This window comes from Microcebus murinus, chromosome 12, assembly GCF_040939455.1.
Source record: "Microcebus murinus isolate Inina chromosome 12, M.murinus_Inina_mat1.0, whole genome shotgun sequence".
NCBI classification, from domain to species: Eukaryota; Metazoa; Chordata; class Mammalia; order Primates; family Cheirogaleidae; genus Microcebus; species Microcebus murinus.
The window spans coordinates 30,027,177-30,042,062 of record NC_134115.1 but is presented as its reverse complement, the minus strand read 5'-3'; positions in this window follow the sequence as shown (position 1 = coordinate 30,042,062).

Below are 14,886 nucleotides of genomic sequence, written 5' to 3'. Positions count from 1 at the left end.
AAAAGAGTTATTTTTGGCTGATAGGTAAGCACTCATTCTTAACTATAAATGAAGGCAATAAACAATTTAGCTTGTATACATAAAATATTCAATACTTTTTTTTTTTTTTTTGGTAAAGTCTGATTTTGGTCCTCAGTGCCTTGATTTCTTCTTTCTCATATTCGGGAAAAGACAGAGGTACAGATTAAACTGGTATTGGAGACCTTGGTGGCAGGCATCTTATTGAGGTCATTTTAACCAGTCCTTGAGTTGTTTGGGTCTTGGCTGAGAGTTACTTATATGGATTTAAAATGGAACTTTGGGGATTCTTAAAGTCATAAGTTACAATCAACTGTTTTGTGGTAGATGGATTTTTTGGAGATGGTGGTCTAGAATTTCATTTATATTTGCCAGCATTGCTCCAAATCCATCTTGAAGTATTTTGTTGAAGCTTGCAAGAACCAGAATTGTTTTTTCTTTTTTCTCAACTTTTATCTACACAAGATGTCTGAGGACTCAATGAGTTAGAAAGTTTTGGCTGTCTCACTTTCAGTACAGCTACAGTACAGAAAGAGAGTTGTTTGGTAACTGCTGGAGTACAGAAAGTAGTGTGTAGCCTTGGCTTCTCTTTCTGCACAGTCATATGTTGTAATCTTTCCATTTCCAGTAAACAATATATCAAGTGTTCAGTGGGGCTTTCTAGAGGTTCCACTGTCACTTTCCGATATGCAGATTTTGAGAGAGCTCATGTATGCAAGTTCAGAGTGTTGAGGGGGTAATTAGAATATGGAAAAACTTTACTTGGTTCCTCTGTGGAAGATTCTTCAACATTTTGTAACATTTCTGGCTTTAGGCTTAGGTCCATCCTTTTAAAATAGCTGAGTAGCCAGGTGCGGTGGCTCACACCTGTGATGCTAGCACCCTGGGAGGCCAAGGCAGGAGGATCTCTTGAGGTCAGACGTTCAAGACCAGCCTAAGCAAGAGCAAGACCCCATCTCTAGAAAAACGTAGCCAGGCATGGTGGCACACGCCTGTAGACCCAGTACTTGGGAGGCTAAGGCAGGAGGATCACCTGAGCCCAGGAGTTTGAGGTTGCTGTGAACTATAATGATGCCACTGATGCCACCGCACTCTAGCCAGAGCTACAGAGCTAGACTCTGTTTTTAAAAAAAGAAGAAAGAAAAAGAAAAAAACCACACAGGATAATTATTATCTAAATGTAGAAGGAAAAGAGGACCTAACACATAATTTATTACAACCTACTATATGATAGCCCCACCCTCCTGGTTCCTGGAAATAACCATTTGAAAGGTAAAGGAACACATTGATTCATTTGCTTTTGTTATTTTTTTTTTTTTTTTTTTTTTTTTTTTTTTTTAGAATGAGTCTTATCAGTAATGCTTTTGTTATTTTAAAAATCAAGTTAGAGCTCAGTTTGCATTAAGCTGGAACTTTGTATGAATGTTTTCTATATGGCTGATGGACATAACCCTAGTTCAGAAAATTTGAGCTAAGAATAACCTTTATTCATAAGTGCAATCATTATATCATTGTCACTATAATAAAATATTTATAGGGCATTCAAAAGGTGTATGACACCCTACTAGGATCGTAAGTAGAAGGATTATGTGTACGAGCCTGTCCCTTCAGATTCACTTTATTTAGAATATTTATTTATTTATCAAATGTTTATTGAAGGTCTGTTGTGCCAAAAGTGCTAGGTTAGACTTTATAAAGGACATAAAGATAAATAATCCCAAGAAACTGTGTGTCCTTTAAGGGGTGATAATACATGTGCAAAAATAACTGCCACACTATTACACTTTGGCTTGAAAGAGGTATAAAGTGTTGTAATAATTAAAATAAGAATATAATTTTAATAATTTATGACACTTATTGAGAGCTTACTTCTGTGCTTGGCACTGTCCTAAGAGCATTGCCTGAACGAATTTACTTCTCCTGTAAGGTAGCCATGATTATCATCCATGGTTTACAGAAAGAAGATAAGATGTTCAAATATCTGCAAGAAGCCACAGTGCTAAGTGGTACAGGCAGGATTGGAACCCAGGTTGCTGGAGGCCAGAGCCAGGACTCCACCCGGATCCGTCCCAGCTAGGACAGTGTGCATTAAGTTGTTGTTGTTTAATTGTGTTAGCACTGACAACTTTACACCCAGTAACTGTCACTGAAAATTTTCTCCCTTGGCAAGGAAACCCTGGCCCCGTGACCTTTTGACCTTGACCTCATAGCACCATTCTCTAACCCAGTAGGTTTCAAACAACTGAGCCTCGGAGCCTTTTCATCAAACAAACTTTTAATGGGAGATAAAAATGAAAGTTCTCTGGGTGAAGCTATTAATAAATGGTTGGGGGGTGGAGTGGGTGTAGTCTTCCAAGGAAGGAGGGAGGGAATTAGGCTGCCCCACATTCGACTGAGGATTATCACATCTGAAACCTAATAAAGAACAACACTGATGTCAATAAAACCTGTCTTGTCACTAAAGAAGTGTTAACTCTGCCCTCTCTACACCCCCCACGGCAGGGCTGCACCTGGTTCAGTAGATTTATGGGCATGGGCCTAATGATATTTTAGAGTTCATCATGTTTAATACTCCTCGATAGAGTAAGTATAGCTCTCTTCAATCACTAATTATTTTTAAAATATTAGATATGCTCTGGGAGGCAGAGGAGGGCGGATCACTCAAGGTCAGGAGTTCGAGACCAGCCTGAACAAGAGTGAGACCCCATCTCTACTAAAAAATAGAAAGAAATTGGCCAACTAAAAATATATAGAAAAATTAGCCGGGCATGGTGGCACATGCCTGTAGTCCCAGCTACTCAGGAGGCTGCGGCAGGAGGATCGCCTGAACCCAGAAATCTGAGGTTGCTGTGAGCTAGGCTGACACCATGGCACCCTAGCTGGGGCAACAGAGTGAGATTCTGTCTCAAAAAATAAGTTAGAGATGGCACGCTTACCTGGTGGTCCTCAAGACCTCGTCAGGAAAGTAGATAAAGTCAAAGGCTGAACACTAGAACCAGCCAATGGGAGGAAACCAAGTTGGGGGGATGACGGCTCTCTGCTCACAGGATCTGGTTACATCAGAGCCTTTTAATGAATGCTGTATTCCAATGAGACCTGGTATGTATAACATAGTGCTGAATTTCAATACAGAAAGGCCAAGTCAACTTTCTTCTTCCAGCCATGATTGTAGAGCCTGACAAAGTGCAGCCAGAGGAGGGTAGCAGAATGTTGAAAGAGGGGAGCCGGGGCATGAGGTGGCTATCACCTGTAATCCTAGCACCCTGGGAGGCTAAGGTGGGACCTCAGGAGTTTGAGGTTGCAGTGAGCTATGATGATGCCACTGCACTCTAGCTGGGGTGACAGTGAGACTCTGTCTCAAAAAAAAAAAAAAAAAGGCAGGGGGAGGCTAAGACTCATAGCTTATAGCTTATGGACAATGACTTTAGTTCAGGGGTACCCTCTCTGAAATTCTGCTTCGACACTTGGAGCTAAGGTGATTATCTATAGGATTTTTTCAAAATTATATTGCTTACTGTCACTCCTATATTTATCTAGGAAACACACAGAATTCTAGAAAGCTGTTATTATCTAAACAAATAAGTTTACCCTGCTTCTTGGCAATCATTGTCCTAGGTCAGGTTTAGGTTTGTTCACTTATCTAACCGATGCATGTGTTCAATATTTGTTCACAGTCTGTGTACTTTGGGAGGACTTGCCCCTGTGTATTGTCTGTCTTTTATGTATCTAAGGGAGCTAGTCTATTTAACTTTCAGTACATTGCCCAGCTAATTTGTACTGTTTTCATTGTGTCAGTTATTATTTTTGAAAAACTGGAAGTAATTCAGATGTCCTACCCTAGGAAATGTTTGAGACATAGAGTGACATAGTAACAGGGCAGAATGCCCTATAGCCAGCGTAAATGCTAAGCATCTTGAATTCTGTTGGCACATAGGAAGTAATTCTAAGGGGAAAAATCAGATACAAATTAGACTATATATATACTGATAACAATTGTGTAAAAAAAGATTGCTTGTAAACTTCCAGGGATCAGTGGTGATTTTTTGTTTTGTTTGAGATAGAGTTTCATCATGTTGCCCGGGCTGGTCTTGAACTCCTGGCTTCAAGTGATCCTCCCGCCTCCACCTTCTGAGTAGCTGGGACTATAGGTGTGTGCCACCATGCCTGGCCAGTGGCGATCCTTATTTATTTGTTTGTTTGTTTGTTTATTTATTTATTCTGAGACAGAGTCTCACTTTGTTGCCCAGGCTAGAGTGAGTGCCATGGCATCAGCCTGGGTCACAGCAACCTCAAAGCCCTGGCCTCAAGCGATCCTCCTGCCTCAGCCTCCCGAGTAGCTGGGACTACAGGCATGCACCACCATGCTCGGCTAATTTTTTCTATATATATTAGGTGGCAAATTAATTTCTTTTTATTTATAGTGGAGACATGGGGGGGGGTCTCACTCTTGCTCAGGCTGGTTTCGAACTCCTGACCTCGAGCAATCCGCCCGCCTCGGCCTCCCAAGTGGCAATCTTTAAAGATCAAAGGTGATAGAAATAGGTTTAGGCCCAATACATTCTTTATATTCAAAAGTTATTTAAAAATTAAAATGTATAGCCGGGCGCCGTGGCTCATGCCTGTAATCCTAGCACTCTGGGAGGCTGAGGAGGGCAGATTGCTCGAGGTCAGGAGTTCGAAACCAGCCTCAGCAAGAGCGAGACCCCGTCTCTACTATAAATAGAAAGAAATTAATTGGCCAACTAATATATATAGAAAATTAGCTGGGCATGGTAGTGTATGCCTGTAGTCCCAGCTACTTGGGAGGCTGAGGCAGAAGGATTGCTTGAGCCCAGGAGTTTGAGGTTGCTGTGAGCTAGGCTGACGCCATGGCACTCACTCTAGCCTGGGCAACAAGCGAGACTCTGTCTCAAAAAAAAAAAAAAAAAAAAAATTAAAATGTATATAAACTATTAGTATCTACTGCTGCATAAACAAACTGCCCGAGAACTTAGCAGCACGAGGCAACATTTATCATCTCACACAGTTTCTGAGGGGCAGGAACCTGGGAGCTGCTTAGCTGGATGGTCTGGCTTGGGGTCTCTCCTAAGGATATAATCAAAATGTCAGTGGGGGCTGCTGTCTTTTGAAAGCTTGGCCAGGGCTGGGGGATCCACTTCCAAGAAGGCTTCTTGAGTCTTCCAAGAAAGAAGGCTCAACAATTCACAGGGTTGTCAGCAAAAGTCTTGTCATGTAGACATGACAGCTGGCTTCCCCCAGAGCAAGAGGTGAGAGAGAGAGAGAGAGAAAGAGAGAGAAATACATTCAAATAGACATTTCAAAATATCTAATCTTTCTAGTCTTTTCAAATAATAATGAATTTGTTTGGTCCTTTCTATGTGCTGAGCACTGTGCTAAGCATTTTATGTGGCTCCTCTCAGGCAACCATCACAGCTTTAAAAGAGGCACTTCTTAGTTGTCTCATTTCACAGAGGTGGAACTTGAGAGGTTAAGTAAGCTGCTCAAGGACACACATGTAGTATGTAAAAAAATCAAAACATAAACTCGGAGCTATCCATTTAACACACATCTCTAAGCTATCCTGATTCCTTCTAATCATAGTTTTGTGAAAAAAATTTCTAACCTATCCACACTATACAAGTGAAGAACCATCATTCCATGTAAGTAGATTAAGATTTCCCTACAGTCACAGAGTAAATAAACTGAAACCCAAAACTGAAAGACAAGTTTGTGGAATGCTTTATCACAATTATAAAGATAATAATAGGTGGCTCACGCCTGTAATCCTAGCATTCTGGGAGGCCGAGGCGGGCGGATTGCTAGAGATCAGGAGTTCGAAACCAGCCTGAGCAAGAGCGAGACCCCGTCTCTACTATAAATAGAAAGAAATTAATTGGCTAACTAATATATATATATAGAAAAAATTAGCCGGGCATGGTGGCACATGCCTGTAGTCCCAGCTACTTGGGAGGCTGAGGCAGAAGGATTGCTTGAGCCCAGGAGTTTGAGGTTGCTGTGAGCTAGGCTGACGCCACGGCACTCACTCTAGCCTGGGCAACAAAGCGAGACTCTGTCTCAAAAAAAAAAAAAAAAAGATAATAATGACTCTGTCTTTTCTCCTACTAGCCTCCTCTTCCCTCTCTCCTCTCAGGCCTCACTAGCCTCCTGGCTCCTCATGGAGCACTCCAGGCACGCTCCTGCCTTGTGCATGACGTTCCCCTTTTCCCAGATCAGCATGGCTCCTTCCTTCCTGTGTGTCCACAAAAGTCACCCTCCCAGAGAGGCACACTGTCACCATGCTATCTAAAATTGTCACTCTAACCCTTCACATGGTCCCATCTTCCTTCTCCTCTTCTCTTCCCATAGCACTTATCACCATCCATGTCTGAATTAACCCACCTATTTAGTATGTTTATGTCTGTCTCCCCATACCAGAATGCAAGCTCTGCAACAGCAGGGATTTGTTCTGTTTTGTTCACTGACAGTCCCCAGCAGTTATCACAGTGTCTAGTATATGGTATGAGTTCAACAGTAAATATCCATTGAATAAGCAATGAAATAACCATAGATGGCTTTAAGTATTTTGTTGATATCAGAGTAGCTCCGTTGAAAATATAATTGTCAATTTATTTTCCAGCCATATCTCTTTAAATTCGATAATGAAATTATCTAAAGATTTTATCCAAATAGATGTTTCTGGAGAGAATTGTTTCCTTTTAATGAACATTTCATATTTGCTGCACATTCGTCTATTTTCTCAGCCAGAGGAGATGTATTTAAAATGTCTAGAAAGAACAAAAGCCCCAGGGAAAAAAAGATGCTTTTAACCTAGAAGAGAAAAAAACCAGGTCAGCATTGAAATAGTTCTGCTCAAGTAATAGCCTATTCCTGTGTATGGTGACCCTATAAAACCTGAACAAATATTTATCTTCGACATCAAAAGAAGTCAGTTAAGCAAATGACATTTTGTAATGAATGAAAGAACTTCCTTCCTTTATTTATTCTGCATGATCTGTTAATTTTTAGTATGGTTTTGTTCCACAAGACATAGAAGTATTGTTTGATAGAAGGTCAGCATTCAACCTAACTTTGCCAAGATCTACCTAGAACAATTATCTATAATCTTGGTCATTTCAGAGCGCCAACTTACTAGTTTACAGTACAGTCAATAAAGATTTCATTGATACTGAATTTTTTTCTTTAAACCTGCCGAGCAGGTCAACTATAGTAATAATAACTAAACTTCATTAAATGCCTGCTAAGTGCTGGGCATTATACTTATATTCTGTTTAATACTTTCACCAACTCTACAGGGTAGATACTATAGTTACAGAGCCCAGTGAAGTTAAGCAATTTGCTAAGATCACACAGTCAGGGCAGAGAGACTCAAACCAAGATTATCTGTCTGATTTTCAAATCTGGGCCAGTTTCAAGGTGCCACTCACTGGCCCTAATCATCAGCCTAAGCAGAAGCGTAATCTGGTTATGTTTGTATAAGTGGCAGCAGCCAATTACTGCATGGCACATACTTAAACTAAAACATTATTCATTGTTATTCTAAAATTCAAATTTAACTGGGTTTCCTGTATTTTCATTTGCTAAATCTGGCAACTCTATGTGAAGGGACCTTGAAGATTGCTGAGGTTAGTGGTTCTTGGTGGTTCTTAGCCAGGGGTGCTTGGCAAAATGATCAAAAGGGCTTTTCTAAAGTATACATATACACTGTACCCTACACTGCATGAGAATTTCAAGTGGATCCAGTCCTACAAGTTTTGAAAAAGTTGAATGTATTCATTCATAAAATATATATGTATTTATTGAGTACCTACTTCATACCAAATATTTTCCTAGGCCTTGGAAATACAGCAAGAAAAAAAACAAAAATTCTACTTTTGGGGATCTTCCAAAACTCATCTCAGTTAAGAAATAGTGGATCAAACACCATCATTTTACAGATTGAGGAAACTGAGGCCCAGAATGGTGCTGTAATGGCTCAAGATAATTGAGGATCTACAGGTTAAGTCTCCTACCTTCTAGTCCAGTAGTTTTGTTTCTTATTTCTTTTTTAACTATCCCTCTGCTGACCATAAGTCTTCAGTTTTCCATATGACTCTCCTTTTAATATGCCATTATTCCTAAAATTACAATCCTTGGTTTAAAAAATACAGACCCCAAAGCTATGCCATTCTTACAATAATAAACTCAATATTGCTTGAGATTATAGATGTTAACAGGCAGCAGTAATAGAGGATCCTGACCCCAAATGAAAGTAGCAGTCATCACTGGCACTTCATTCTTACAAGGCAGTTAGAATTTACAGTGTATGCATGCAGCATTGCTCATATACATTGACTCATTCATTCTCCCAGTAACCCTGTGAATGACACATGAAGGCTGTTGTTGTAACTGCCCTTTTGCAGTTGAGGTAACCGAGATTAGCTGATGTGTCCAAGTTCAAACAACTCATAAGAAAACAGAAACAGCCTCAAATCCAGGTTTTCTGTCTCCACATTGAAATAAAATAATCTGAGGGTGATGAAAATTTTGGCTTGCTTCTTTTTTTTCCTCTTCCAGCATGAATGAGCAATAAAGTGTCAACACAAATGTAGAATAATAAATCTGCTTGTGAGACACTGACAATACCTGTGGGCCCCAGAACCTTCCCTTCCACAGCAGCTCTCCATCCTCCTTACCTCTCAACCTACACATTCCCACCACACTGGACATTGTGAGAATAGACCACTGATTGCAGGAAAAATCCTCAATCAAAATGCACGCACATTACCCAGGAACCACACCCCAAAATGCGCGCACATTACCCAGGAACCACACCCCGGCATGCCCCCATATTTGTAGGGAGTCGTGGAATAGATTAACCATTCCACACTGACTTCATAGGGAGTTAGTGGTCACGCTGGACCATCTCCTTACAGGATAAATATAAAATCACACCTGACCAAGGAATAAGAAACCTGGAAATGAGAACTTGGGAAGGCACGACCCCAATTTGATCAAGGAAAAGGTGTTTACTTCTTACTGAATTCTCATGTATCTGCAAGGCAGGTACACCCTTTCTTAGAGATCGAAACAAAAGTTCCACAAGAATTTTAAAGATAAAACTGGGCGGAACAGCTGATGGCTGTGCCCTGGACTCTGGTGGATACCAGGCTGCCTTCTGCAGTGAGAGATCACTGGCAGAGAGTTTGGGGACCTCGACTGTCACCCACCTCCATCGTTTGAAGTCTGAGTAGACGTGCCCAGAATAATTTGCCCAGGGTCCACCATTGGTTTCTCCAATCCACACTCCAGCCTCTAGCACACTCATACTGTTGTTTTCCAGTTATTCACCACTCCCTTTGCTCAGTTATATCTACTGCCCTATTGATGACCCATTGATTTTAACAGTGGCCTTAGAAGGTGGAACAAAGTTCTTTTGCCCCAGGATCCAGGCAATCCCAAGTACTGGTACAGACTCCCTATAATACATATATTTGAGGTATAAGGCTTGACTTACAATGGGGTTACTGTTCCCTGATAAACCCATAGTAAACTGAAAATATCTTAAGTAAAAAATGCATTTAATACACCTAACCTAGCAAAAATCATAGCTTAGCCTAGCTTACCTTGAATGTGCTCTGAACACTCACATTAAACTACAGTTAGGTGGCTGGGCGAGGTGGCTCACGCCTGTAATCCTAGCACTCTGGGAGTCCGAGGCGGGCGGATTGCTAGAGATCAGGAGTTCGAAACCAGCCTAAGCAAGAGCGAGACCCTGTCTCTACCATAAATAGAAAGAAATTAATTGGCCAACTAATATATATAGAAAAAAATTAGCCAGGCATGGTGGCACATGCCTGTAGTCCCAGCTACTTGGGAGGCTGAGGCAGGAGGATTGCTTGAGCCCAGGAGTCTGAGGTTGCTGTGAGCTAGCCTGATGCCACAGCACTCACTCTAGACTGGGCAACAAGGTGAGACTCTGTCTCAAGAAAAAAAAAATGAAAAAAATAAAAACTAACCTAACCTACAGTTAGGCAAAATCACCTAATACAAATGCTGTTTTATAATAAAGTGTTGAATATCTCATGTAATATATTAAATGTTATAACTGAAAGTGAAAAAGAGGATGGTTATATAGTGCTCAAAGTATGGTTTCTACTAAATGCGTATGGTTTTCACACCATTGTAAAGTAGAAAAATGGTTAAGTCTAACCCCGGTAAGTCAAGGCCTGTCTGTATTTTTAAGGGCAGCCTTCTAAGCTCTCCTCCCTGCCTGCAGGCCCACAACCGCCAGCCACCTTGTATACGTCCACCAGCTGAATTTTCTAAAAGACCACTTTCACCATATCTTTCTTCTACATAAAAATAAATGCCTTCCATGGCACTCACTTAAACGCAGCAATGTTTATTCACCTGATAATCCCCGTTCAACTACACGGCTTAGGTAAGGATCAGCGCAGACTATGTGTGTGAAAATAACTTGAAGAATATAGTACATTACATTCATGTAGCATTTCAGAGATTTTGAAGCACTTCACATGTCTTAAGATTTATGTTACTTTAGTATACATACATTTTATTTCAATAAAGTGGGCTTTATTGAACTTCCAGGTCTTACTCTTTTGTCAGCTGGCTGATATGAAATGTAAACAATAAAAGTTATTTCTTTCTTTTCTTCTTTTTTTTTTTTTTTTGGAGAGAGGGTCTTGCTCTGTCATCCGGGCTGGAGTGCAGTGGTGCAATCACAGTTCACTGCAACCTTAAACTCACAGGCTCAAGGCATCCTCCAGCCTCAGCCTCCCAAGTAGTTGGGACTGTAGGAACATGCCACCATGTCCAGCTAATTTTTCTATTTTTTATAGGGACAGGGTCTCACAATATTGTCAAACTGGTCTCAAACTCCTGGCCTCAAGCAATCCTCCTGCCTCAGCCTCTAAAAGTGCTAGGATTACAGACATGAGGCTACCGTGCCCAGACTGAAATGTAAGATTTCATAGTAAATTATATTAAATATCATTACCATATCACATTATATATAAATAAAGCAGAACAGTCATCTAGTTTTTCATCACAAGAAGGCACAACAATAAGACTTTTGCCACAATTAAAACTCATTCGTACTATGTATTGAAGAGGGCAGAACAAAGTTGTATGAAGCACAAAAGTTTGTAACTTCTTGAAATCAGCTAGATAAAAGTTGTTTATTTAATTGAAGGACCTTAAAATATGAAAAATATGTGGAGTGATTGCTTGCTTTCTATTTTTATAATGTCTAAAATATAAGTTCAGAAAAAGGAGTATTTCTGGATGAAAGACCAATGGAACTCTGATCTAAAGCTGACGTTAGATAAATTTTTATTTATGCAGTGCACTGATTAAGAGCATGGCCTCTGCAGCCAGTAAGCCTACGTTCAAATCTTTTTTTTTTTTTTTTTTTTTTTGAGACAGAGTCTCGCTTTGTTGTCCAGGCTAGAGTGAGTGCCGTGGCGTCAGCCTAGCTCACAGCAACCTCAAACTCCTGGGCTCGAGCGATCCTACTGCCTCAGCCTCCCGAGTAGCTGGGACTACAGGCATGTGCCACCATGCCCGGCTAATTTTTTTATATATATATCAGTTGGCCAATTAATTTCTTTCTATTTATAGTAGAGACGGGGTCTCGCTCTTGCTCAGGCTGGTTTTGAACTCCTGACCTTGAGCAATCCGCCCGCCTCGGCCTCCCAAGAGCTAGGATTACAGGCGTGAGCCACAGCGCCCGGCCTACGTTCAAATCTTATCTCTGCTACTCACAGGTTATATGGCCTTGGAGAAGTTACTTAACTTCTTTAGATCTCAGTTTTCTCATCTATAAAATGGGAATAATAATACTGCTTGCTCCATAGGGCAGTTGTAAAGATTAAATGAATTAATATTTGCAAAATACATACTTTGCATAGGGTCTGGCCCATAGCAAACATTTTATAAGAGGTGATGCCCATTATGATGCCGATTATGATGATGATTAGGAGACATAATCAAATTTAAACACCAAACCAAGAACTTGTCCAGGTTCTTCTATGTATCCTGTTTAAGTAATTTACCTCTGCAGGGCTGGATCCTTATTTGTAAAATGGCCTCCTCTATGGTCATATGTAAAATAATTCTGTGATTATAACAGATGTGGAAATGAGCTCTCTTATCAACTAATAATAGAGTTTCAACTCAATAATAGAGTTTCAACTCTAATCCTTAGAGTCTGATCAATAATTTTTGGAGTCAGTTGAGATTCATCCCACTGCAAGAGATGGAAAACATGAGTCAAACTGGCTGAAGACAAAGGGAAACTTCTCAGCTCATATAACTGAAAAGCCCAGGGGAAGCTCCGGTTTGAGGTTCAGATTGATCAGAGCCTCAACCAGTGACACCTGGATTCAGTTTCTCTCCATCTCTTGACTCTGCCTTCTGCAGTTTTTGCTTTATTCTTAGGTTCTGTGCATGGCTTTTTGTAGCTTCAGGCTCCCATCATAATTTCTGCAAACAGGCCCAGCCAAAAGGAACCCAGCTAAAGTTTCCTTAGCCCACAAATAGGCACAAGAGATATTTTTGAGATTATAGAAATGTTCTAAAACTAGATTGTTGTGATGGCTACTCTATAAATTTACTAAAAATCATTGAACTATATCCTTCAAAGGGGTGAATTTTATGCTATGTAAATTATACCTTAACAAAGCCCTTAAAAACAGAGTTTCCTTGTATTTCTCTGACTCTTATGGGGCCACATGCCCATCTCTGAACCTACCACTGGGTCAGAGGAATGTGATGCTCTGATTGGCCAGACCTGAACGTCACACCCACTCCCCAAAGGCAGGGATAAAGTCAGTCTCATCCAAACAACAGTGACTGAGAGTGAGAGGAAAGGCTGGTTTCCCAGTTGAAAATCAGGTGAATGGCTGCTGCTTCTTAAAGCCTGAGAACTCTAGTTGACCTAGGACTAATTTAGGCTCCCAGGACCTGTCTGAACTCACATCTGGCTGGGCTTGCCATAGGCTTAACCACTGATACACGTCTGTCTGATTAGGCCTAACTTTTGTTTTTCCTGCTCTTTCCATGGGAGAGGTCAGAGCAAAGCAATATGTCATATAAGTGGGATGAAGCCCATGCCGGATTCTCCTTCTTGGAAACATTGAGAGTAGCCACCCCCAGAAAAATCCAGAATGTCTTTCTCTCCTAGTTCAAGCACATCCTCACTGTCTGCTGTATTGACTGAGCCTGGGTGCTGCTCAGGGTTTACTGGGGCTCTGACACAGGCCACAGAAGTGGCAGGTGTCCTGTCACCTCTCTGTGCCCCACTCAGCAAGCCACCAGACCAGTGCTTCCTGAGAACAGACCAGGAACAAATTCTCCACTTTATTTATTTTTTTGTCATTTTATATCCTTTATCTCACCTCTCCTCTGTCTCTCAAACTTGATTCTCAATGCTTGTGACTGTGGGTTCAAAGGAGGGATGAGGTAATGGGTTAGAGCGAACTGTATCGTTTAACTGATTTTCCAGGGCACAGGGAGAAACAGTGCTTGAGGCTCTTTTTGCTTTGTTGTAGAATGGCAAAATGACAACAAAAGCAGACATATCCGGAGTGATTCCAAGAGCAGAGGTGCTGTGCTATATCCATTGTTCTTTTAATCCTCACAACAACCCCAGGAGTAGATAATCTTATCCACATTTTTATAGGTGAGAAAACTGGTTCAGAGAAGTTAGTTAAGGCCACACAGCTAGTCCGAATAAGGTGGGAACTTTGAACAACTGGCTGCTTCTCTGCTTCTAACAAATCTGGATGTCATCCGAGGCCCTCTCAGCCTCAGCCATGTCCTTGAAACCCTCTGGCTTCTGGTGAAGCAGCTGCTCCCAGCTCACCAGAGTAGAAGCTGAAAGGACCCACCGACCTGAGTCTGTAAAGCTGAAGTCTTGACTACTGGTGGTGCAAACTGACACCCACCCCCACACACACACGTGGGTGCAGAAGGATCTGTTTGGCCAGCACCATGTTGGTGGTAGTTGTTATTGTTGTTTTAGTGAAACTGAATGCCTTTTCTGGGGCATCTTTTTTTTTTTTTTAATAGCTCTGCTATTAATAGCTTTATCCAAGTTACTTCACACCTGTCTGTTAGCTGTCTGGCTCTGGAAGGCATTTGCCTTTATATCTCTGAAAGAACTAGTAGCTTGTCAGATGCACTTGCCCAGCCTTCTTCTCCACCCTGTGGTGTCAGGAGGTCTGACCGAAAAACAGGAAGAATACATTTTCTCATGTAACCAATGTGTGTTTGCCTAAGAAATGGTAAACTTAAATTTCACTGTAGATCAATGAGGCTTTTAGGGGTGGGGCCAGGTAGCTAACCGTGATTGCATACTATTATTTCCATCTAACGTAACCATCACATCATCCCTATATAGTACACAATTCTGTAATTCCCACTTACAGATGAGAAAACTAAGGCCCACAGAGGCGCCATGACTGGCCAATGGTAATAGAAGTCAGACCCCAACCCCTCACTCTTACACTATTCACTGCCTGTGTGTGTTCTCAAACCTCCCCACACGTTAGGATCACCTGGGGAGCTCTTTGAGCATTCAAGCATACCAATGTCTTATTCAAACCAAATCCAATTAAATCTGAGTCTCTGGGGGGTGGGCTGAGGCATCAGTGGATTTTATTCTTCTTGTAGTTGGTTTTAGTGCCCCAGGTGATTCAAATGTGGTGAGAATCCTGCACTACAATAGTCCCCCCTTATCCCTGGGGGACACATTCTAAGACCCCCAGTAGATGCCTGAAACCACAGAGGTGCCCAACCCTATATACATTATGATTTTTCCTATACACACATGCCTATGATACAGTT